The sequence below is a fragment of the Triturus cristatus genome, chromosome 5_2 (assembly GCF_964204655.1).
Source record: "Triturus cristatus chromosome 5_2, aTriCri1.1, whole genome shotgun sequence".
In the NCBI taxonomy this organism is placed as follows: domain Eukaryota; kingdom Metazoa; phylum Chordata; class Amphibia; order Caudata; family Salamandridae; genus Triturus; species Triturus cristatus.
The window spans coordinates 684,561,335-684,587,031 of NC_140588.1; positions in this window are offsets into that span (position 1 = coordinate 684,561,335).

Below are 25,697 nucleotides of genomic sequence, written 5' to 3' on the forward strand. Positions count from 1 at the left end.
AATTGGGTAAAAAATTAGATTCACACAGAAATGATGTTCCCAGTTTGTAGTTTTGCTATACTTTCAGGTACATATTCAGACAGAGTCCTACCATGGCATCAGGACTCATGAACTGTACGTACTTGCATATTCAATCAATCAATCAATCAATGCATTTATATAGCGCACTACTCACCCAGAGGGTCTCAAGGCGCTGGGGGAGGGGGGTCCGCTACTGCTCGAACAGCCAGGTCTTGACTTGCTTCCTGAAGGCGAGGTGGTCCTGGGTCAGGCGGAGGTGCGTCAGGAGGGGTTGTTTTTAGCAGCAGAATATCACAGCTCTCTGCTGCACCCACGGTGCCCATTTTTTTTCCCCATGCCAGGAATTTACCAACAGTGTTTTTTCACTTAGAGGCGCTTATTAACTGACAATGTGCTTTGAGTTTAGTGCATACATTTATTTGCCTGTTATGAGCGATATATTAGCGCAGAAAAAATTCACTGATTAATTGTTTCTATTTGTAACCATTTTGATTTTTAGATATAAATGTAATTATTTTCTCTAGACCTTCATAAACAGAATTTTTTTAATACTGTTTTCCTGACATTTGTTTTTAATGTGGGAGATGTGGGAGACTAGTCTATTTCAGAGTTACATTTTGCAGAGAAATGTTAGTTTACGTTTCATGCAACATCCTTAAAGTTACTTTTAGATCAAAACAGTACCTCACACACACATGAGAAATGGAAGGGTGTCACAGAGATTATTTGCATAATTATTAGTGAGCTGCTGTTGTGTTGCAATATTGAAAACACATTTAGAATTTTGGAGGAATGGTTGTGCACTGTCAGTGACCTAGCCAAAGAGGGCATGAAATAGCTGAAACTGGACTATATAGTCAAAGCGGTTCCTAACAGGGGCTGGGGGCCCCCTAAATATGTTAGGCCCAGGGCCCCAAAAATCCTTAATATGTCCCAGTTTGGCCACTCTTTTAAAAAAAAATTCCCCCTTAGGTTGTTCAGGCTCGCTCGCTGCGCTCGCTTGCCGCGGTGGACTCCCAAACAAGTTTTACCTCACCACTTTCAAATGTCACCAGCCGCCACTGTGAGTGGAGTACAGGACAGCTGGAAGGCAGGAAAGCCGGATGCAGGAAAGCAGCGCTTGAGGGCGGCAGGGCAGTGAGGGAATGAGCAGCAGCAGGGACACAGAGAGAAAAATGGCACAAAAAGAGAAAAACTGATAAAACCGAAAGAAAGTGAAAAAAAGTAGAAAAGATTAAAAGAATGTAAAAAAGATATCAGAGGAGAAAAAGGCAGAAAGCAGAGAGACAGAGGGCAGAGCAGCAGCAGAGCAGAGATTCTCCTCACTGGACCATCAGGGATGAGGCGCAGGCTGGTGCCTGCCGGTGCAGGAGGGTCTCAAACACAGAGACCTGTAAGGGTCAGAGGCTGCAGATACCGGCGGAGCTGTGCGGGAAGGAAAGCAGTTCACTGACAAGTTGCTGGTAAACATGAATTTATCCCTACCCTTTTTAAAATGCCACTTTTAGAAAGATTAACTTATACAAAATATCTCTTGAGGAGTTATTTCTAAACAGATTATTTCCACATTTTATCATGGCCACATACGTGATCCGAGTGATTAATCACACACGAGATAATTACAGTCATGGACGTCTTCCAAGATTCGAATATTTTTACTTCATTTATATTCAATCTGTTGCATTTATACAATACACATCATTAGCATAATCCACATTATATATACAGACAGTATGTACATTTAATTATGGTGCACACCACATTCTTATTAACTTGAAACATTTTAAGTTGGTCTTTGTTATGTCCCAGGTAAGGAAGTAACTGTATGATTGAATCATTGTGACTAATGTGATTTTTGTATTGTTTTGGTTAAAAGGAGTGACTGAACTTCCATCAGTCCCCTTACTTGATAGAGTCTAGAAAATTGGACGGATTGTTTGCTAGTGCACGTGCTGTTATTAATTAAATGTACATAATGTCTGTATATATAATGAGTATTATGCTAATGATGTGTATTGTATAAATGCAAATGATTGAATAATCTGTTGAGAAATAACTCTTTATGAAATATTTTGTATGAGTTAATTGTCCTACCCAATTGCTTGGGAAAAATTGGGGTGCCTTATTCTGTGAATAGACTTTTAGAAAGATAGGATTTTTGTGACCGTAGACCTGCAGCCTGTCTCCAATAACTATCTGGCGAGGGTGACAGCTTGATTTTTTACATACCCTCTAGACAGGCGCACACAAAGGAAGCTTAGGTCTGACCGAGGGGCCATCCACATCCTGACAGGATGGGAAGGCGGAACTGACACCTGAATAGGCTGTGTCCTGTCCCCCATGCAAAGGGTTGCAAACCCCCCTGGACTTAGTCTGGAGTGAGAGCTGGAAGAAAGGATTAAGGGTGGGCAGAATTTGCGAAAGTGCCTTTTGCAAAATATGGCAAAAAGGCAAAAAATCTCAGCGATCATGCGAAATTTTGCGTGATCGTGGAGATTTTGTGCTAATTTATCATGCCAGAATGAATCCTGCCCTGCATATTTATCCAAGAAGATGCCACCGTTTTGTGCAATACCTCTACTCAACTGGAGTGCTTTCTACTAGCTAATCAGTAAGTGCTACCTCGTTGGGTAAATAAATGTATAGTGCTTTTCCTACACTACAGCTGCGTAAAGGGCCAGAAGAGTTGTCTCCAGCGACCATGTGTGTCTGTAGCTTTTCCACTGCGCCAATGGACGCCGGGGTCCCTCGAGTGAGCTGTTCATCATAGTGGGGAAAGGGTGGGAAGACATTGCACACTGCCAGTGTGTGGGGCGGGGCTTCTATGCATTTCACATGCCTCTTGTTTATAAAGGGTCAGAGACCGGGCAGAGCAGCAGATGAGGAGACAGATTATTACTAGTAACAAAATTGGGGAGTGTAGAGGGATGGCCCTTCACGGGCTTCAGAGATGGATACGTCCTCCACTTCAAATTATTTACTTAACAAAAAGATCCATCTCATAGGGGGAGAAAAGAAGGAACTTCAAAACCTGGGTTATATAGGTGTAAAAGTCCCACAATGGTTGGACATACACAAAGGTGTTTACGACCGGACATCGGGATGGAGGCACTTGTAGCGATTGGCTGCTAAAGGATTCGTGACATTGAGGATCCATATTGGTTTTCCATCAACCCTAAGGTCCATGAGGCAACACCTCACATACACTTAAAACTTAATACGAATACCATTAGGTACTGTATACTCACGCATGTTTTCTCTTATAAATGATAAACTTATCATGAGTACGAATATGCGCACATAGGAGGGATCTTAACCTTGTCCTGAAGAAGATGCCTAGCATCGAAACATGTCGACAACATACTAGGAGAATACCACACATTGAGTAGGGAGTCTCCGCACCACCTTTTTACTAGTACCAGCCCCCTCCGACTTATTAAAGTTCTTTTGTCCTAGGGGCCAGGTCCTTTTTAACTCACATTCACACTTATCCCAGACCCTCCCACTGCACTACACATAGCACTTTACTATCAGTGCTCCCACGTATCCGTAGGTCGTAGCACGCCCCGTCCCGCAGCGGGGCGGGAAGACCCCTATGATGAAGCATGACACCACTGGTCATTCTTGGTGTGTGAGGGGTATTTAAACACCTTTGTGTATGTCCAACCATTGTGGGACTTTTACACCTATATAACCCAGGTTTTGAAGTTCCTTCTTTTCTCCCCCTATGAGATGGATCTTTTTGTTAAGTAAATGATGAGGAGACAGAACCTTCTGGTGTCAGGAGCTACACGGGAATTGCGCTCGAGAAACCCATGGATGCACAGACCTCCATCAATGATTGCAGCAAATTGCTGATGGTAGGTATGGGGAGAAAGCACACCTGCCTAGCCTCCACCATGCTCACGAATCTTTTATGCTGATTAATGCTTACTGAATTTGACCTTCAACTCGGTCACCTGCTTTATTTATATCTGTAAGTGCTTCCTGAGATTTAAAATGACAGGAGCATCGTGCCAGAATGAATCCTGCCCTGCATATTTCCGTTCCCTAGCGGATCGTGGAAGTTTCGACATTTTCGCGTTCCATGTGGAATGCGAAAATGTCGAAATTTCGCAATTCCCGCAAGCAGAACGGAAATTGTCACCCACCCTTAGGAAGGATCTCTGTGCACTTCAAAGCCCCTCTTTGAAGTCACCTCCACTTTAAAGGAACAACTGGGTTTAAGTACTGGCTTTCAGACCCCACCAAATCCGACACTAATGGACCGGTGAATAAACTCTGCCAGGAGGAAGGACTGTTGTGCTTCTGCAAGGACAGCTACTCTCCTGGACTGCTGCTCGGGAAGAACTGGTTTTCTGCTGTTCTGTCCTGTGCAATGCACTTGGAATCAGCGCATTGCCATTTGAACTGATGCATCAGAACCACTGCATCACCCTCCACTGAAGTGAGAGATGGTCGACACATCCCCTCGATGGCATTGAGAAATCAGCCTCAGCACCAACGCATCTCAGAACTGTCCCTTCAACTTCACAAGAGGCACATTTCCATTGTTGCATGGTGAAAATCAACGCACCACCTCATCTGCAGGATTAACACTAATACATTGCTAAGCTGTACCCCGCATCGTGCTGTTGTGACCATGATCACAGTATTTTTGCTCAACCAGCCTTGCGTGACTCCTGTATCCGGCCAGCCCTCCAATGCGGTTGGCCTCAACAACTTTGCCCTGTTCCAGCCTAACCAGATACCTCTATCGGTGCTTATGCTTCAAAGCACTATTTTTCCCTCTTAATCTTTAAAAAATCATATCTTGACTTATTCCTATTGAAAATGTATTGTTATGGACTTGTTTAATTTATAAAATCATAATCTATTTAAATAACTTGTCTTGGGTATTTTTGTAGTGTCTTCACTGTTTTACTGTTTGAAGTGTGTCACAAATACTTTATACATCGGCTCATAAGATAAGCCTGAATGCTCTGTGCCAAGTTACCAAAGGGCAAACACAGGTTAATTTTTGGTGTTTAACTGACTTACCCTGACAAGCATTGCAGTTTCTGCTTGGACAGGATGTACACCTCTGCCAGCTAGAACCCAATTTCTAATATTTGTAATTTAAAGTTTGTTGTCTCAATCCCATTTATGACTGTATATGGCCAAATTTTAAAAAGTCCCCAAAAAATTAAACCTGCTAATTTTCTGCCAATTTCCCTTTGAATTCATCATTTGCTGTCAAGGTTATCTGCTTATGAATACATCTTTGAATCCGCCCTTAAATATGCACTCCCATTGACAGATTTTGCATGAAAATATTAATACCAAGCTAAACAAACAATATTTATGCCAGTTTGAGTACACCAGGAAAAATGTTGCAGCAGCTGTTCCAGGATGCAGAGTTTCATTCCTCATTTCAAGCAAAATAAATGCACTTAAGTATCGAAGAAACCTTATGGGCCATTACAGAGGTTTGATTGAATCGTGAGAATGTGTTGATCTACAATCAAATAGTTCTTGAAATTCTGGAAGATTTCTAGAAGATTATTTTTCACTTCTTGCCATAAGACAACTCAGTAATAAATGTTACTACACAGTTTTTGATGTGTTTTTTTTTTTTTTGAGGAAGCAAATCTTCCTCTATTTCTGATGGCTTCTTGACGAAAAGAACAGAAGAGGAGAAATAAAAATAAAAGAAGCAGAATAAAGAAACAAAGAACTGGAGGATTTTCTAATTGTACTCTATGTATAGCTTTGGTCTACCAGTAATTTGCCACAAGATAAAACCATGCAAGCCTTTGTTTGATTTTAGCACACCTTTGCTTGCTAAAGTCACATGTAATATTTACATCTGCAACCCATGACGAAGGTTAATTGCAAGAACATGGCAGTCACACTGATGTTTTCCATGCGGCTTTGAAAAAATAAATGCAATGGCATTTCACAAACTTGGGAGAGAATGTTTTTCCATTGCAATTAAGTAAGGAGTTTCTTTTGAAATATGTACGGCCTCTCATCCCCAATGAATGCTACATTGCTGTTGTGAGAGCCATAGAGATGCGTGAGATACTATATATATATATATATATATGTTCAAAAAACGAAGTTCCACTCGAGCTCTCGGGCGGCATATGCAAAGAAATAGCGGACTCAGATCCAAAAGTAAAGGGGGTTTATTACATCATAGACCCGCCGTGACGCGTTTCGCTACTTTCGTGGCTTGTTCACACAACGTTGTACATACAAATGACACCATTACATACTTTTCAAATATCATGGAAAAAGAAAGAGGCTATCACTTTTGATGTTGCATTGCATTGAAAGTAAGGAAGCAACACGAGCGAAAGATTAGAAGAGTAAACAATGTAAAGATTAGAAGTCCATCAAGCACAGGAGATAAGAATTTAAGCTTCCTGTTCATAAAATGTGTACAACCTCGATTTTACCCACTAACAAGGGGAATTAACACTCAGGCAACTGGAGGCTCATAGTATTCCAAGGAAGCAAGTATCGTCGCTAACATGATTCTTAAACTCGCATTTGACGAACAATGTTAATGTTGTAACCTGGCAACCAGACATTTTTTCCTCTGACGCAGTGAGAGAAAAAACTTTATTTATTTTTCAAATGAACAATGGTCTGCACGTAATTCACGAAACGATGATATTATTATGACTTACATGACTGCTTTATAAATGTATTAATTGCTGTCCACAATCATCGTAAAGAAAAAATGCAAAACAACGACACACAACGATTATTTTCGTTAATTGGTCAAAATGGTACTGTTAATATTGAGTATCCTTTATTTAACATTTCTGTTCAATGTTATTTTCGCGAGTGCGCTATCTAGAACGAGGGATAGAAATAATATATAAATGCCATAATGTAATATACAGGCTAAGATGGCGCTCGTGTTGCTTCCTTACTTTCAATGCAATGCAACATCAAAAGTGATAGCCTCTTTCTTTTTCCATGATATTTGAAAAGTATGTAATGGTGTCATTTGTATGTACAACGTTGTGTGAACAAGCCACGAAAGTGGCGAAACGCGTCACGGCGGGTCTATGATGTAATAAACCCCCTTTACTTTTGGATCTGAGTCCGCTATTTCTTTGCATATGCCGCCCGAGAGCTCGAGTGGAACTTCGTTTTTTGAACATATTTTTAGCCGGTTTTGCTCCGCCGGTCTCGAGCCACCCCCTAAAGATTGAGGACACCAGGAAGGAGGATCTCGGCTTTAATTGAAATTGAGTGCCCTTTTGATCGACTAATGGATCCGGTGATCACAGGAAACACGTCACAAGCCGCGCTACTGAACTAGAGAGACCTCACGCTATCCCATGAGGACCGGGGTACACCGTGCAGGTAAGAGAGATACGTGTTCAGTTTTATATTTGCGGGGTTTCTGAACTATAGAGCATCGAAGAGTACCTTTTGAGGTCATAATATTTGATCTGAAATGTGGTAACTCTGGAATGAGAAGTGACGATCTCTGTGGCGCTATATATCTAGAATCAAAGATAGATATTTTCCCTTAGCCTGGGGGAACCTTGTATCAACAAGGGGGCTAGCATATACACAGTTGTGCGGACATATTTCCAAAAATCACGAACACTTCATAAATCACGAACATTTCAAATTGAACATTTTGCACTTTTCGAAGTCGGATGGATGAGGAAAGGGAGCGCAGAGAGGCAGCAACAGCTCTCTTTGCAAGGGCACCTGGGGTGGCTAAAAATGTACAGACAAGAGCAGCATGCGAAAATACAATTTACAATACACTGAAAAGATTGGAAAAACTCCATAAACAAGAAATCTCTAAGTGGTGGGAGGCGACATCACTCCAGGACTACATTGAGAAATCTATGATACCTAGAGGGTTAAGAATCTATATAACCCCGTCATATGACTCTCCAGACCCCAAAATGCTGGAGGAATGGTCCATGAATTCAGCCTGCAGCTCAAAGAATATGCTAGAAATACTAGTAAAATACGCATGGTCAGATAGAGAAAAAATCAAACTAGAAATAGAAGAAATAAAAAAGAAATTGGATGTACATGAAGACCAAGATATAATTGTCAAATTCTTAGAAGAAATGAAAAAACGTCTAAGAATTATGGAAGATGACATTAAAAAGAGAAAACAGCGCAAACTTCATAGAGACTGTGGGGACTACGAGGCTGGTAGAGTCTTGACATACAGCAAAAAGTATGATCATCTGTATGACAATAGAAACACAGCGGAAACGAACATCAGTGTACAACATGATTCACAAGTGGAGGAAGCTGTAGACCTCAGCGATACCAACACGGATGAATCTATGATAAGAACATCAGAAAGTTCAACCTCAAGTACTGAAAGAATAACCTACCCAAAACCCACGTTTTTAGACGAATACCGGTTGATGAAACAGAACCGGCAATCAACACGATCGGTGACGAAAGAGAATCGGATGGAAGATACACCGCAACCGAGAGGAAGGGGCAGAGGAAGAGGAAGGGGTACCAGAGGAAGAGGAGGAAAAGGACCGGACAAAGAAGGAAGAGGAGAGAAAACTACGGAGTACATGGGAAAAAGACAAACTCGCTCCAAAAAGAACTAATGATGGATGACACAATGGTAAATCAAACTATCATAAACTTGAGTACCAAAACCATCAGCCAAAAAACTAAAAGAACCCTTTGTCTAGGACTATCCTTTTGTCCATCAACACCAATGAACTATACCGAAAGTAAAATTGATGTTTTTAAATTCTGCAGAAAAATGAAATTGAAAAAATGGCATAAATTGAAACCAACAGTAAGTAGAGAAACCCATCACAAAATACATAATACGCAGGAAGAGCCATTGACTATTGGTGACATAGATACAATGATCATCCTGCATGAGCTCCAAAACAATTCAGATGAAACGGGTATTAGCCAAGACTCCCTACTCATTCTGAATGAATTGGAAATACAACATGACAAAGCGGCATGTAGTAATTTCAAACCCCAATCCACTTTCATTCCCAAAATGGGACATGACAACATCGATACTTTTCAGGAGTTAGTGAGTGCCGACATGCTTAAGTTCAGGAAAAACAATTGGGCAAAGAAAATGAAAAAGTTTAAATATAATCTTACTGCAACTCAGAAAGAAGCTATTAAAGATCTAGCCTGTGATGAGAGTATCATAATAAGACCTGCCGACAAAGGGGGCAATATTGTGATCTTGCCCAAAGACACGTACGTTAATGAGGCATTAAGACAACTCAAGGATGGTAAGACATATAACAATGTGACACGGGTGGAATACAATGACAGCATCAACAAGGGGTGGGAGTTGCTTAAGGAATGGAGAGATAAAGGCCTGCTAGAGTGGGAGGAATTTTGTTTCCTAAAAAAAGACTGTCCCATTTTACCGGTAATGTATCTGTTGCCAAAGATACATAAGAATAGGGACAATCCCCCAGGCAGACCGATTATCTCATCCAGAGGCAGTTCCCTAGAAAACATCTCACGATACGCAGATCATTTCTTGCGAGAATTTGTTTTTACACTTCCATCTTATGTAAGAGACACAAAAGACTTTCTCAATAAAATCTCTAAACTAGTGTGGCAAGAGAATTACGTTCTGATAACATTAGACGTTAATTCATTGTACACCATAATAGACCATGAGCAAGGGATTCAATCATGCGCAGGCTTTTTGAAACGCAGAAGTATTGATCTATTGGAACACACAGGTATGATCCTGGACATGATCAGATTTTGTCTCACGAACAACTATTTTCTGTTTAATGATATGATTTACAAACAGAATCACGGTACCGCGATGGGTACATGTTTCGCGCCTAGTTTCGCGAATTTGTTCATGGGGGCATGGGAGGAAGAGATCCTAGCGAGACCAGACCTACAAGAATTTCACACCAAAGTCATTTTATGGCTAAGATATATCGATGACATTTTTGTAGTATGGCAAGGTGAAGAGAGTGAGGCTGTACGGTTCATTGACAAACTTAACCAGAACAACAAAAACATCACACTAACTAGTACCATCAGTAAAGAGAAAGTCGATTACCTAGATACTTGTGTGCAGGTGAAGAACAACGAATTACACACTATCTTATACCGCAAGAGTACTGCCGGCAATACTTTGCTTCATGCTCTGAGTAGTCACCCCGATAATTTGAAGTGGAGCATTCCATATGGAGAACTACTCAGAGCAAAAAGAAACTGTAGCTTATTATCAGACTATCAGAAAGAAGAAAGAATAATGATGGAGAGGTTCAAAGCAAGAGGCTATCCATCATGGGTTCTTAGAAAAGCTGCAGAAAGAATAAAGTCAGTTGAGAGATCTAGCACCCTGTTGACCCCAGAATGTGACACACAGGAAGAAGAGGACAAAACTAGATTGATCATGACATTCAATGGTCATTCTACTGAAGTCCGCAAGATTGTACAACGTCACTGGGAAATCTTGAGGAATGACACCATTATAGGTAATAATTTACCAACAAAACCTATGATCACATACAGGAAGGGACGCAGTTTCAGGGACACTCTTGTACATAGTGATCTTAATTTCAACCCTGAGGTGAGAGGCATTGATCTACCGGGCTTTTTTCCATGTGGCCATTGTAAAGCCTGCAGGAACAGCAAAATGGTCAAAGAATACATGAACACCAGTACGAATACAATGATCAGTATTTCACAATTTTTGACATGTACGAGTAATTTTGTGATCTATGTTTTGGAGTGTCCGTGTAAACTCCGGTATGTTGGCAGCACCGTTCATATGGCAAAAAAACGTGTGCTGGAACATATGCGGGCTATTACAAATAAGGATAAACAATATCCCATTGCCCGTCATTTCTCAAGTTACCATTTCTCTGATTGTTCTAAACTCACCTATTATGCCATTGAACAAATCACACCCAAAGTGAGAGGAGGTAACAGGGTGTTAAGATTGAGACAGCGTGAATCAAAACACATCATAAGCATGTGCACCCTGTTCCCTAATGGCCATAATCTTGATGAAGAAATGGCAATACATCTGCATAATGAATGAATATGTTATATTAATGACTGCTATGAGATGTATATTCTTACATATTCTCTTTCTTCTCTTTTATGTGGTATTTTTTTAACAGGAGGAGAAGAGAAAGGGTGTTTTGGCTGACCCAGTTTTGAGATCTCCCATCCCTTTTCTCCTCATCAGATCATCCGACGTCCCTTGGTGTAAGATAAAACAATATGGTTTCATAGTTTAAACACTAGTAGGTGAAATAAGGGTAACACATGACACCTTGCATTAATTTACCAGTAATCGAGAATAACATAAATCGTATTTACCCACTAATCAGGGTACAATGTAAAGATTAGAAGTCCATCAAGCACAGGAGATAAGAATTTAAGCTTCCTGTTCATAAAATGTGTACAACCTCGATTTTACCCACTAACAAGGGGAATTAACACTCAGGCAACTGGAGGCTCATAGTATTCCAAGGAAGCAAGTATCGTCGCTAACATGATTCTTAAACTCGCATTTGACGAACAATGTTAATGTTGTAACCTGGCAACCAGACATTTTTTCCTCTGACGCAGTGAGAGAAAAAACTTTATTTATTTTTCAAATGAACAATGGTCTGCACGTAATTCACAAAACGATGATATTATTATGACTTACATGACTGCTTTATAAATGTATTAATTGCTGTCCACAATCATCGTAAAGAAAAAATGCAAAACAACGACACACAACGATTATTTTCGTTAATTGGTCAAAATGGTACTGTTAATATTGAGTATCCTTTATTTAACATTTCTGTTCAATGTTATTTTCGCGAGTGCGCTATCTAGAACGAGGGATAGAAATAATATATAAATGCCATAATGTAATATACAGGCTAAGATGGCGCTCGTGTTGCTTCCTTACTTTCAATGCAATGCAACATCAAAAGTGATAGCCTCTTTCTTTTTCCATGATATTTGAAAAGTATGTAATGGTGTCATTTGTATGTACAACGTTGTGTGAACAAGCCACGAAAGTGGCGAAACGCGTCACGGCGGGTCTATGATGTAATAAACCCCCTTTACTTTTGGATCTGAGTCCGCTATTTCTTTGCATATGCCGCCCGAGAGCTCGAGTGGAACTTCGTTTTTTGAACATATTTTTAGCCGGTTTTGCTCCGCCGGTCTCGAGCCACCCCCTAAAGATTGAGGACACCAGGAAGGAGGATCTCGGCTTTAATATATATATATATATATATATATATATATTCACTGAAAAAAACATAGGTTTCACACACGTTATAGTTAGGAATTAGCATTTAAAAAACCTTGCAAATTCACTGAAAAAACCATAGGTTTCACACATGTTATAGTTAGCTGGACATTTCACTCGTAAAAAGCCAATGAAATTCCCCCGTTATAGTTAGTTCAGCTAACTATAACTCGCGCGCCCGCAATCCACTGCTGATGACTTCACATATTACATCACTCATGACATGGTCAGTGACATCACTCATGACATCACTGATGACATCTCAAATGACATCACTGATGACATCACTGACGACATCATCCATTGAGTATGTGTTTCTGAACAATTTTAATATGTTTAATATATATAGGGAAAGGCCTGTTGAAGAATGAGTGGGTGTACAAGTGTGTAAATGGATGTTTTTCTGTGGTGCATAACTGACTCTATAAGTGAGTAATTAAATGTATCTTACTGCAGACTAGTGACTAAACTGTGTACATGTTTGTATGTGTCTGTATGTTGGTGTATAAGTGGCGGCATGGTTTTGTGAATACCTATATAAGTGTCTATATGAGTTATTGATTGCTTGTCTCAGTATCTGTATGGGTTCCTGAGTGTTTGTGTGGGTAGGGTGTGTGTGACTCTATGCATAGATGTGTGAGTGGGTGATTCTATGGGTTCATGGTTTTAAGAGTGCATCTGTAATGGACTGTATGGTTGAGTGAGTAAGTGTATGTATGGGTGTGTTAGGGATTGAATGTATATCTCAGTGGTACATTTGTGACTAACTACATGTGTGAAAGGCAGTATATATGCGTGTAAGAGTATATAAGTGGGTAGATGTGAGAATGTGTGATTGTGAGAGTGACTGTATGGATGAGTGTGTGCTTGTATCAATGATTCTATAAGAGCGTAAGAATGTGATACTATTTTTATGAGTAAGTGAACTTGAGTTTGTATAACCGCATACGTGAGTAAATGGGAGTGTGATTATTTGCATGACTGAGTAGGTGTGAGAGTACCTCTATGGATGATTGGTAGTGTGTGAGTGTCTATATAGGTGTGTAAATGCATATGATAGTTTTGTATGGAGTGACTGTAAGTATGAGTGACTGTACAGGTGAATGAGTGGAGGTGTATGTAGACCTAAGAGTTAATAAGTGGGTATATAGTTATTGGTATTGCAGTATGTATTGTTTTGAGAATGGAACTCTTAAATTTTGAGTCGGTTTATCAAAGGTTATATTAGGGTGTGAGAAGATGTGGTAATTTATCACATGGATGATGTCATCAGTGATGTCATCAGTGATGTCATTTGAGATGTTATCAGTGAGGTCATGAGTGATGTCACTGACCATGTCATGAGTGATGTAATATGTGACGTCATCAGCAGTGGATTGTGGGCGCGCGAGTTATAGTTAGCTGAACTAACTATAACGGGGGAATTTCATTGGTTTTTTACGAGTGAAATGTCCAGCTAACTATAACATGTGTGAAACCTATGGTTTTTTCAGTGAATTTGCAAGGTTTTTTAAATGCTAATTCCTAACTATAACATGTGTGAAACCTATGGTTTTTTCAGTGAATTTGCAAGGTTTTTTAAATGCTAATTCCTAACTATAACGTGTGTGAAACCTATGTTATTTTTAGTGAATTTGCAAGGTTTTTTAAATGCTAATTCCTAACTAGAACGTGTGTGAAACCTATGGTTTTTTAAGTGAATTTGCAAGGTTTTTTAAATGCTAATTTATGAATGTATTATTATATTTTTTAAATATTTATTTTACAATAAGCTACCTATATATATAGTTATAGATTAACTTTATCCTGTAATATGGAATGGCTCAGTTTTTTTTTTTTTTGGATAGAGTTGAACAGCATAGTTAATATCTTCTATAAACTTATAAACACTTTTATTTTATTATTTTTTTTCTTAAGTGTTTTTGACCGTGCGCGCACCGTGCGCGCACAGTGCACGCATGGTGCACGCATGCGTATGTGCTCCGTGTGCGCATGCGTACGTGCTCCACGTGCGCATGCGTACGTCGTGCGTGCTCTGTATGCGCGTGCTCCGTATGCGCATGCGCGCGTGCTCCTTACGCGCTTGCGCGCCTGCTCGGTACGCGCGTGCTCCGTACGCACATGCGCAGGTGCTCCGTACGCGCATGCGTGCGTGCTCCGTGCGCATGCGTGTGCGCGCACGGCTAGTCATGTGATTTAGAAACAACACTTTTCATTGGTTTATAGTAGTTTCAGGTCATGTGATTAAGAAACAACACTTTTCATTGGTTATAGTAGTCTCAGTTCCAGAAAATTCCAACACCCACACCCCTCATTATTTCCTCTGATTCCCTGGGAGAAGGAGCCGAGCAGCTTTTCTAGTACTCCAGTACTTGAGAATGGCAGAGCAGCAGTCATCTTCTGGGAGTGAGCAGGAGACCCTTGTGCCACAGAGACAGAGGAAACAGAAAAACTCTTTTATATGGCAATTTTTCACTTTTCCAGAGGGGCAGAAGAAGGTGAATGCTCCAAAAGTCACCTGCACTATTTGTTGTGGTGTCTTATCAAGAGGAGATCCTAAAAAGAAATACTCTTTTAGTATCTTCACTATGATCAGGCACGTTAGAGATGTACATCCTGTGGCTTATGCTCGAGCTGCTAGAGAAAACCCTCCAGCAGCTCAGCCGAGCACATCCGCAGCAGCTCAGCCGATCACATCATCGGCAGCTCAGCCAAGCACTTCATCTGCGGCGGCAGCTTCACCTGCTTCTGTTCCTCTGGATATACACCCTCTGTTTAAGAGGGTGCATATACGGTGCAATGGGTGCAATGCTCTTCTCTCTTATGGGGACACCAGCATTCCCCTAATAGAGAGCAAGATACAGCAGCACACATGTGGCACCCTATAATTTTTGTCTTTTTTTGTTCCTCTGTTCCTCAATTAACACAACGCCTCTTTTTAGAGCCATCTAAACACTTAAATTTGATTTTTAATTCTATTTTTTTATGATTTTTTTTCAGCCGTGGGCGCCCCGTGCGTGCACCTCGCGACGGTGCGTGCACCCCGCGATTTAAAAAAAAAAAAAAAAAGAATTTTTCACTCTTCATGGTCCTTCAGGGACCCCCTGACAAAAGCTAGGGGGTCAGGAACTCTGTACCCTGCCCCCTTTTCACGTTCTCCACCTTTCTTTTTCACTGTCACACACAAAATGGCGGACAACACTTCCTGATTTCGACCGATTCGAATGTTGACTGACATGTAACCCCCAATCAGAATTACGCTCGCGCACGGCACCGTGCGCGCATGGTGCGCGTACGGTGCACGCACGGTGCGCGCACAGTGTGCGAATATCGATATTTATGTACATTTAACTGCAATTTTCTCAGGAACTACTGAACAGATTGACACCATATATGCAAAAGGCACATCCCTGACCTGAGGACTACCTCTTTGCCAAATTCCAAGTAATTCTGTTCAGCCGTTCGGGCTGTACCTTCGACTAAAGGTCCTATGGGAAAATGCATGGGGAAAACGCGGTCGGGACCCCCCTTTTTTCTCAGCCCCCGCTTGACGAATCACCCCGAGACTTCCAGGATAGGAGCTGAGCGGAGCGCCCCATTAGTTTTGAAAATTTCACGAGGATCCGTCAACCGGTGCCAAAGTTATTCAAAATAGAATTTTCAGATTTTCACGCAAAATTTTCAAAACTAATGGGGCCTGACCCCCTAGGCCTTCTCATGGGGACCATGAAAGACCTCTTAGGTCTCAGAAAAAAAAAATGTAAAAAAATATCACGGGGTGCGCGCACGGTGCACCCACGGTGGCAAAAAACCATAAAAAAATAGATTAAAAAATTAAGTTTAAGTGTTTAGATGTTGGTTGGCTCTAAAAAGAGCCGTTGTGTTTATTGAGTGTTTTTTGGTACCTACAAGTAAGTACCGATGCAGAGTCTAAAGTTCAAGAGGAAGACTCTGTTGCCCTCATCTGTGAAATGAACACCGTCTCCTCTATAAATGCCTTGCATGTTGTAACGCAAGTTGTTGTGGTATATAGAACCCATACCATAGTCTCTGAGGAAAGCAGAAACAGACCTATTGACGTGCTTTCTTGCTTTGTCAATCTGCGGACAATATTGGTTGGACCAGTTCCACTTTTGCCTTTGGCATATATTAGAATATACAAAGGTAGTTTGTGGAAAAAGTGACATCAATTGCACAAAGGTGTCCTTAACAAGCATTTCCAGACCTACCCCAGTTAAAGTGCCTAGGTCATTTCCACCACAGTGCACACTTATAAGGTCAGGCTGTGGAAGATGTAGAAAGGATTTCACCAAAGGCATTAATTGGTGCCACTTTAACCCTCTCTGACCAATCCATTTAATGTCTACATTTGGCAAAGCAAGGTCTTTGAAAATACCTCTTTTTTCTGCATACTTTTCACTCCAGAAGACATAGCTATGAGCTACAATCCACACTGTGAACATCTTTCAAGGAGATCTGGATGCACTCAGAAGGTGTCTTTCAGTAGAATGGCAATATGAAAAGAAAGATAGTTGTAAAATGGAGGCTTACATACTTTTTTTTTAATAAAAATAACTCATTGGCTGTTTCACACCATTCTACACTAAAAACTAGGCTGTATGTTTAAATTATAAAAAGCATGTTTTGTATTGGTTCAGAAAAATATGTTCCCACAGAACATTACTTTGGATTTGCTGTTAGGTTTGAAAAGTCAAGTACTCTTGCTCTTTGGGTTAGAACCATTGTGTGCTGAACTTCTGACCTCTCTGCTCACACCAGTGTTCCATGACCTGTTGCTATGGTAGAAGGCAGAAGTCATGTTGGGGGTAGGGATCATTTGGAAAGGGTTGAAATTTGCAACCAATAGAAATGTGTGTTTCCATTTGAAAAAATGTGGGAAGCACTGTGATTTGAAGTTAACATGTATATGTGTGAAAAAAGAGAGGGAAACATTGCCATTTACTGGTTCTGCTGAGAGGTGTACAGTTCAGAGATTCTGGCTCTGATAATCTGCTGTGTGAGTGCCACATTTCTTTCTCAACTAACTACTTTTAAAGGTGAGTTATGAATTTGAGAGGGGATGTATGTGGTGCATATTGATAAAAATAATGTAAATGAGATTCTTGTTTTAAAGTTGTGTTTTACATTTTATGTTTTGGAAGATATTTAACTACCTTGAACTTGTCAGATATTATGGAGTATGTCTTCACCATAAGTAAAGGTGTACTGGTATCAGCCAGGAATATTGTTTTCTGCCTAGAATCACAGCATGAGTCTGTGTGCACAAAGGAATTGTTGTCAGAGATTACATTTGTGGTGGTCTGGTTCTGTAATACTTGCATTCGTAGGAATGGGGTAGCTTGTTTTGTTGAAGTGTGATGGCTAGCATTCAGCACAAATCAATATCTCACAAAAGAGAGGCAAATGCTCACACATTTGAAAACAACAGGGTAGATTTTCCTTCAACTCCTGCCATGGGTGAGGTAGATCCTACATGTTCAAAACTGTAATCAACCCTTACCCCACATGTACTCTTACATACATCTGTGCAGTCTTCATGCAGTTCTGCAAGCGTCCATGCAGACTTCTCTTGCACCTGACAATACACAGTCTCCAGAAGCACGATCTTAACACACAGACAGTTGCTTCTCCTGCACTCCCATGCAAAGTATTCAGCACTGTGTGTTATTTTAGATAGTAGTGTGTAACGGTAACACATTCAATGTCACCAAGGCTCATTTCCTTTGCTCTAGTCTAATCACTCACTCAGGTTCCACATGCTCATGCTCTCAAGTAGCTGTTAGGACATGTGCTCTTTTCTGTCTTTCTAAACTATAAGGAAAATGTGTCAGGCTCTTACAGTAATTATCACTTGTAAAACCACAGCGGTAAATGTACTTTGAAATTGCCAATGAAAAATTGTTTTCTGCCTAGAATCACACCATGAGTCTGTGTGCACACAGGAATGTGTTGTCAGAGATTTAATTTGTGTTGGCCTGGTTCTGTAAGACTTGCATTCGTAGGAAAGGGGCAGCTTGTTTTCTTGAACTGTGATGGTTTGCATTCAGCAGAAATCACTATCTCACAAATGAGAGGCAAATGCTAACACATTTGAAAACAACACGGTAGATTTTCCTTCCAGTCCTGCCCTGGGTGAGGTAGATCCTACATGTTCAAAACTGCAATTAACCCTTACCCCACATGTACTCTTACATACATCTGTGCAGTCTTCATGCAGTTCTGCAAGCGTGCATGCAGATCTCCCTTGCACCTGACAAAACGCAGTCTCCAGAAGCACGCTCTTATTATCACACAGGCAGTAGCTTCTGCTGCACTCCCATGCTAAGTATTCAGCACTGTGTGGTATTTTAGATAGTAGTGTGTAACCCTAACACATTCAATGTCACCAAGGCTCATTTCCTTTGCTCTAGTCTAATCACTCACTCAGGTTCCACATGCTCATGGTCTCAAGTAGCTGTTAGGACATGTGCTATTTTCTGCCTCTATAAACTATAAGGAAAATGTGTCAGGCTCTTACAGTATTTATCACTTGCAAAACCACAGTGGTAAAAGTGCTTTGAAATTGCCAATGAAAAAAACTTTTCTGCCTAGAATTACACCATGAGTCTGTGTGCACACAGGAATTTGTTGTCAGAGATTTAATTTGTGTTGGTCTGGTTCTGTAAGACTTGCATTCGTAGGAAAGGGGCAGTTTGTTTTCTTGAACTATGATTGTTTGTATTCAGCAGAAATCACTATCTCACAAATGAGAGGCAAATGCTAACACATTTGAAAACAACAGGGTAGATTTTCCTTCCACTGCTGCCATGGGTGAGGTAGATCCTACATGTTCAAAACTGCAATTAACCCTTACCCCACATGTACTCTTACATACATCTGTGCAGTCTTCATGCAGTTCTGCAAGCGTCCATGCAGATCTCTCTTGCACCTGACAATACACAGTCTCTAGAAGCACACTCTTATCACACAGGCTGTAGCTTCTGCTGCACTCCCATGCTAAGTATTCAGCACTGTGTGGTATTTTAGATAGTAGTGTGTAACGCTAACACATTCAATATCACTCACTCACTCAGGTTCCACATGCTCATGGTCTCAAGTAGCTGTTAGGACATGTGCTATTTTCTGCCTTTATAAACTATAAGGAAAATGTGTCAGGCTCTTACAGTATTTATCACTTGCAAAACCACAGTGGTAAAAGTGCTTTGAAATTGCCAATGATAAAAACTTTTCTGCCTAGAATCACACCATGAGTCTGTGTGCACACAGGAATTTGTTGTCAGAGATTTAATTCGTGTTGGTCTGGTTCTGTAGGACTTGCATTCGTAGGAAAGTGGTAGCTTGTTTTCTTGAACTGTGAGGGTGGTTTGCATTCAGCAGAAATCACTATCTCACAAATGAGAGGCAAATGCTAACACATTTGTAAACAACAGGGTAGATTTTCCTTCCACTGCTGCCATGGGTGAGGTAGATCCTACATGTTTAAAACTGCAATTAACCCTTACCCCACTTGTACTCTTACATACATCTGTGCAGTCTTCATGCAGTTCTGCAAGCGTCCATGCAGATCTCTCTTGCACCTGACAATACACAGTCTCCAAAAGCACACTCTTATCACACAGGCAGTTGCTTCTCCTGCACTCCCATGCTAAGTATTCAGCGCTGTGTGGTATTTTAGATAGTAGTGTGTAACGCTAACACATTCAATGTCACCAAGGCTCATTTCCTTTGCTCTAGTCTAATCACTCACTCAGGTTCCACATGCTCATGCTCTCAAGTAGCTGTTAGGACATGTGCTCTTTTCTGCCTCTGTAAACTACAAGGAAAATGTGTCAGGCTCTTACAGTAATTATCACTTGCAAAACCACAGCGGTAAATGTGCACTGAAATTGCCAATGAAAAATCGTTTTCTGCCTAGAATTACACCATGAGTCTGTGTGCACACAGGAATTTGTTGTGAGAGATTTAATTCGTGTTGGTCTGGTTCTGTAAGACTTGCATTTGTAGGAAAGGGGCATCTTGTTTTCTTGAACTGTGATGGTTTGTATTCAGCAGAAATCACTATCTCACAAATGAGAGGCAAATGCTAACACATTTGAAAACAACAGGGTAGATTTTCCTTCCACTGCTGCCATGGGTGAGGTAGATCCTACATGTTCAAAACTGCAATTAACCCTTACCCCACATGTACTCTTACATACATCTGTGCAGTCTTCATGCAGTTCTGCAAGCACCCATGCAGATCTCTCTTGCACCTGACAATACACAGTCTCCAGAAGCATGCTCTTATCACACAGGCAGTAGCTTCTGCTGCACTCCCATGCTAAGTATTCAGCACTGTGTGGTGTTTTAGATAGTAGTGTGTAACACTAACACATTCAATATCACCAAGGCTCATTTCCTTTGCTCTAGTCTAATCACTCACTCAGGTTCCACATGCTCATGGTCTCAAGTAGCTGTTAGGACATGTGCTATTTTCTGCCTCTATAAACTATAAAGAAAATGTGTCAGGCTCTTACAGTATTTATCACTTGCAAAATCACAGTGGTAAAAGTGCTTTGAAATTGCCAATGATAAAAACTTTTCTGCCTAGAATCACACCATGAGTCTGTGTGCACACAGGAATTTGTTGTCAGAGATTTAATTCGTGTTGGTCTGGTTCTGTAAGACTTGCATTCGTAGGAAAGGGGTAGCTTGTTTTCTTGAACTGTGATGGTTTGCATTCAGCAGAAATCACTATCTCACAAATGAGAGGCAAATGCTAACACATTTGTAAACAATAGGGTAGATTTTCCTTCCACTGCTGCCATGGGTGAGGTAGATCTTACATGTTTAAAACTGCAATTAACCCTTACCCCACATGTACTCTTACATACATCTGTGCAGTCTTCATGCAGTTCTGCAAGCGTCCATGCAGATCTCTCTTGCACCTGACAATACACAGTCTCCAGAAGCATGCTCTTATCACACAGGCAGTTGCTTCTCCTGCATTCCCATGCTAAGTATTCAGCGCTGTGTGGTATTTTAGATAGTAGTGTGTAACGCTAACACATTCAACGTCACCAAGGCTCATTTCCTTTGCTCTAGTCTAATCACTCACTCAGGTTCCACATGCTCATGCTCTCAAGTAGCTGTTAGGACATGTGCTCTTTTCTGCCTCTCTAAACTGTAAGGAAAATGTGTCAGGCTCTTACAGTAATTATCACTTGCAAAACCACAGCGGTAAATGTGCTTTGAAATTGCCAATGAAAAATCGTTTTCTGCCTAGAATTACACCATGAGTCTGTGTGCACACAGGAATTTGTTGTGAGGGATTTAATTTGTGTTGGTCTGGTTCTGTAAGACTTGCATTCGTAGGAAAGGGGCAGCTTGTTTTCTTGAACTGTGATGGTTTGTATTCAGCAGAAATCACTATCTCACAAATGAGAGGCAAATGCTAACACATTTGAAAACAACAGGGTAGATTTTCCTTCCACTGCTGCCATGGGTGAGGTAGATCCTACATGTTCAAAACTGCAATTAACCCTTACCCCACATGTACTCTTACATACATCTGTGCAGTCTTCATGCAGTTCTGCAAGCACCCATGCAGATCTCTCTTGCACCTGACAATACACAGTCTCCAGAAGCACGCTCTTATCACACAGGCAGTAGCTTCTGCTGCACTCCCATGCTAAGTATTCAGCACTGTGTGGTATTTTAGATAGTAGTGTGTAACACTAACACATTCAATATCACCAAGGCTCATTTCCTTTGCTCTAATCTAATCACTCACTCAGGTTCCACATGCTCATGGTCTCAAGTAGCTGTTAGGACATGTGCTATTTTCTGCCTCTATAAGCTATAAGGAAAATGTGTCAGGCTCTTATTGTATTTATCACTTGCAAAACCACAGTGGTAAAATTGCTTTGAAATTGCCAATGATAAAAACTTTTCTGCCTAGAATCACACCATGAGTCTGTGTGCACACAGGAATTTGTTGTCAGAGATTTAATTCATGTTGGTCTGGTTCTGTAAGACTTGCATTCATAGGAAAGGGGCAGCTTGTTTTCTTGAACTGTGATGGTTTGCATTCAGCAGAAATCACTATCTCACAAATGAGAGGCAAATGCTAACACATTTGAAAACAACAGGGTAGATTTTCCTTCCACTCCTGCCATGGGTGAGATAGATCCTACATGTTCAAAACTGCAATTAACCCTTACCCCACATGTACTCTTACATACATCTGTGCAGTCTTCATGCAGTTCTGCAAGCGTCCATGCAGATCTCTCTTGCACCTGACAATACACAGTCTCCAGAAGCACGCCCTTAGCACACAGGCAGTTGCTTCTCCTGCACTCCCATGCTAAGTATTCAGCACTGTGTGGTATTTTAGATAGTAGTGTGTAACGCTAACACATTCAATGTCACCAAGGCTCATTTCCTTTGCTCTAGTCTAATCACTCACTCAGGTTCCACATGCTCATGCTCTCAAGTAGCTCTTAGGACATGTGATGTTTTCTGCCTCTCTAAACTATAAGGAAAATGTGTCAGGCTCTTACAGTAATTATGACTTGCAAAACCACAGAGGTAAATGTGCTTTGAAATTGCCAATGAAAAATCGTTTTCTGCCTAGAATCACACCATGCGTCTGTGTGCACACAGGAATTGTTGTCAGAGATTTAATTTGTGTAGCTTTCATTGTGTAAGACTTGCAGTCGTAGGAAAGGGATAGCTCATATGATATGTTTTGAAAAGCTCATAAAAAATATAGTAATATATATAAATTACATAAAGGTATTTTTTTTTTAGTTTCTTTCAGGTATTGCTGAACAAGACTGAAATAAATTAAAGATGCCTATAAAATCAAGAAAGAGAAAAGAACAGCAACAACATGTATATTTGAAGACAACTGGACAAAAAAAAATAGTTGAAGAACCTCATGTTGGAAAAAAGAAAAAGCCTTCTTGTAAGCAGACTAAGCATTTTTTTTAAAATATCCTCAGCCAAGAAAAAATGTAAAAAATATATCCACTGGAAATAGTGTTTCAAGTAGAAAACAACAAGACAATCAACAGAATATACTAAATGCTAATGTACAAACAGAAGTAAGAAAGAATGACTTAAAAAGAAAAATATATTTTAAAAACATTCGTAGAAAAATGTTTGAGAGAAGAGTGATGTTCAATTTGCTAAAGGATCTGAAATAATATAGGAAGAAAGCCAAATTTTATAAGAAAAAACATATTGAATCAATTGTTGCAAAGCCTTTGGAATTGAAAAGAAAGCTATTCATTTTAATTTTGAACAGGATCCGTACATTAGATAAATTAGTGAATATATTGAATTCAATAAGCAAAAGAAAAAGAGAAGTGAACAAAAAAAAAACTTTTGTAAAGTGTTCTTAGGAGAATGGAAGCATAGTTCAAATACTGAACCATTTTTTTAATGAAGAGAGTTATCTTCAAAGTAATAGTTTGCTGCATGCAGTTGACACCAGTGGTCGAGCTTATGAAGATAAGGATGGTTGTGTAATGGAAAAGGAGAAAATGGTTCCAAGAAATGAGGAAGAAGTGTTAGCTGATGAGGTTATGGGGAGACGTCCTAAAGCCCCAGTGTACACTTGGAATTGTAGCAGTATTTGTACTGTACGACAGGAATCTATTGATAAATTTCGTGACTTTCTAAGAGAATATAGTACAAAAAAGTGTTAAACAGAAGATTAAGGTGCTTCAAAGACTAGATCCATGCAGAGTGAGAGAGAATACTGGTTTGCAAGGACATTCTCTGGCTTGTCTTTCTAGGAAAGTTTGTCAAAGTGTTTTTCACCATTTTAGGATGCTGGCTGTTCATCATACTGAAATGAGAAAGTTTGTGAGAAGATTGTATTTTGCTAAAAGTCCAGCACTAAAGTTACATGAGTTGAATAGTGCTCTGTTCTGTGGATCTGTAACAGATGTGAAGAAGGTTTGTGAGGATATTGAGTTTTGGTACTTTGGTCCAGAGCAAGAAAGTGCAGGAAATGACACAGTTATTGAAGAAAATGTGGAAGAGAATGTAAAACTCACTGTTAGTAAAACATTTGAAGATCAAATGACAAAATGTACTATCATCTCTAATGAAAGACCAAATATTACTTGTATTTGTTGCCGGAGAAGCCATTACAAAAATCAAACAAGGAATGTTGATCTCTATAAAAAAAGTGAAAAAGAAAATAATTCTAAGTGGATGGATTTTGCTACATATTTATTTCTGGAAAATTGTTTTGATTTGGGTGAAGATCACCGTATTTGTAAATACTGTTATAACAAGTTAGAAGAAAATGAAATGCCTGCTAGAGCTGTACATAATAATTTAGAATTGGTTGATATTCCTGCAGAACTTAGTGATTTAAATACGTATGAGTCTATACTCAATGTGTCCATCCGTTTTAGACTGTAGTTCGTATGGAGCCCAAAACAGGCAAATCACCTCCTACAGATTTACAAAGAGGTTTAAAAGGAAGCGTTGTCTATTTGCCATTAGATTTGAAAAAAAATATTGAAACAAATGATGCAGATAGTTTGGAAACTGGACCATTAGTTATTCTGGTTAATGGTGTACCTACAAAGAATAAGAAAATTTGGCAGAAGCTGGTGGATGTACGAAAAGTACAAAGAGCAAATTTATATTTGAAAAGAAATAATAAATGGTATGAAACAGTTTATATGGAAGAAGATGAAGAAGATTTACTAGCAGACACAGGAATACCAACTGGGCAAAAGTCAAAAGAAGAAGAAATTTATGAACATTTCAGCATACATCCTCTTCATTCTAAAGAAGTTATGGGAAACACTATTGATCTCTTTCAGATGAAAAAAGCAAAAGGAACTCCCGTGAGTGTATGGGAGGAGAGCTTGGAAGCTCGTTGTTTTCCCCAGCTGTTTCCTACAGGAAAAGGTGGACGATATGATGAACGTCCAGTACAGATTCCTGCTTCTGAGTATCGGACTACAAGATTATATGCAGAAGATCCAAGATTTCGTCAAAGTATTCCTTATTTGTTCCATCTTTTATTTGAAAGTGACTTATCAGCACTATCTTATGCAGTAAATCTACATAATTTGTCTGCAAAGGATTTTATGAACAAAGTGCAACAGCGAGATGATCATTTTTAATCTCAATTGATTAATCTAATGGCTTGTCAGCGTGGGACTAATGAATATTGGTACCGACGCCATGGAGAATTGAAATGTATGTTACGGAATTTAGGAACTCCTACATGGTTTCTTACCCTAAACTGTGCAGAGTGCGCTTGGGATGATTTACTGGATTTTCTTCGAGAGGCAAATTCAAATATTGAAAACATCCAATACAAGACAGCAGGAGAATTGTGCTCATTGGATCCGGTTAATGTTTGCAGATATTT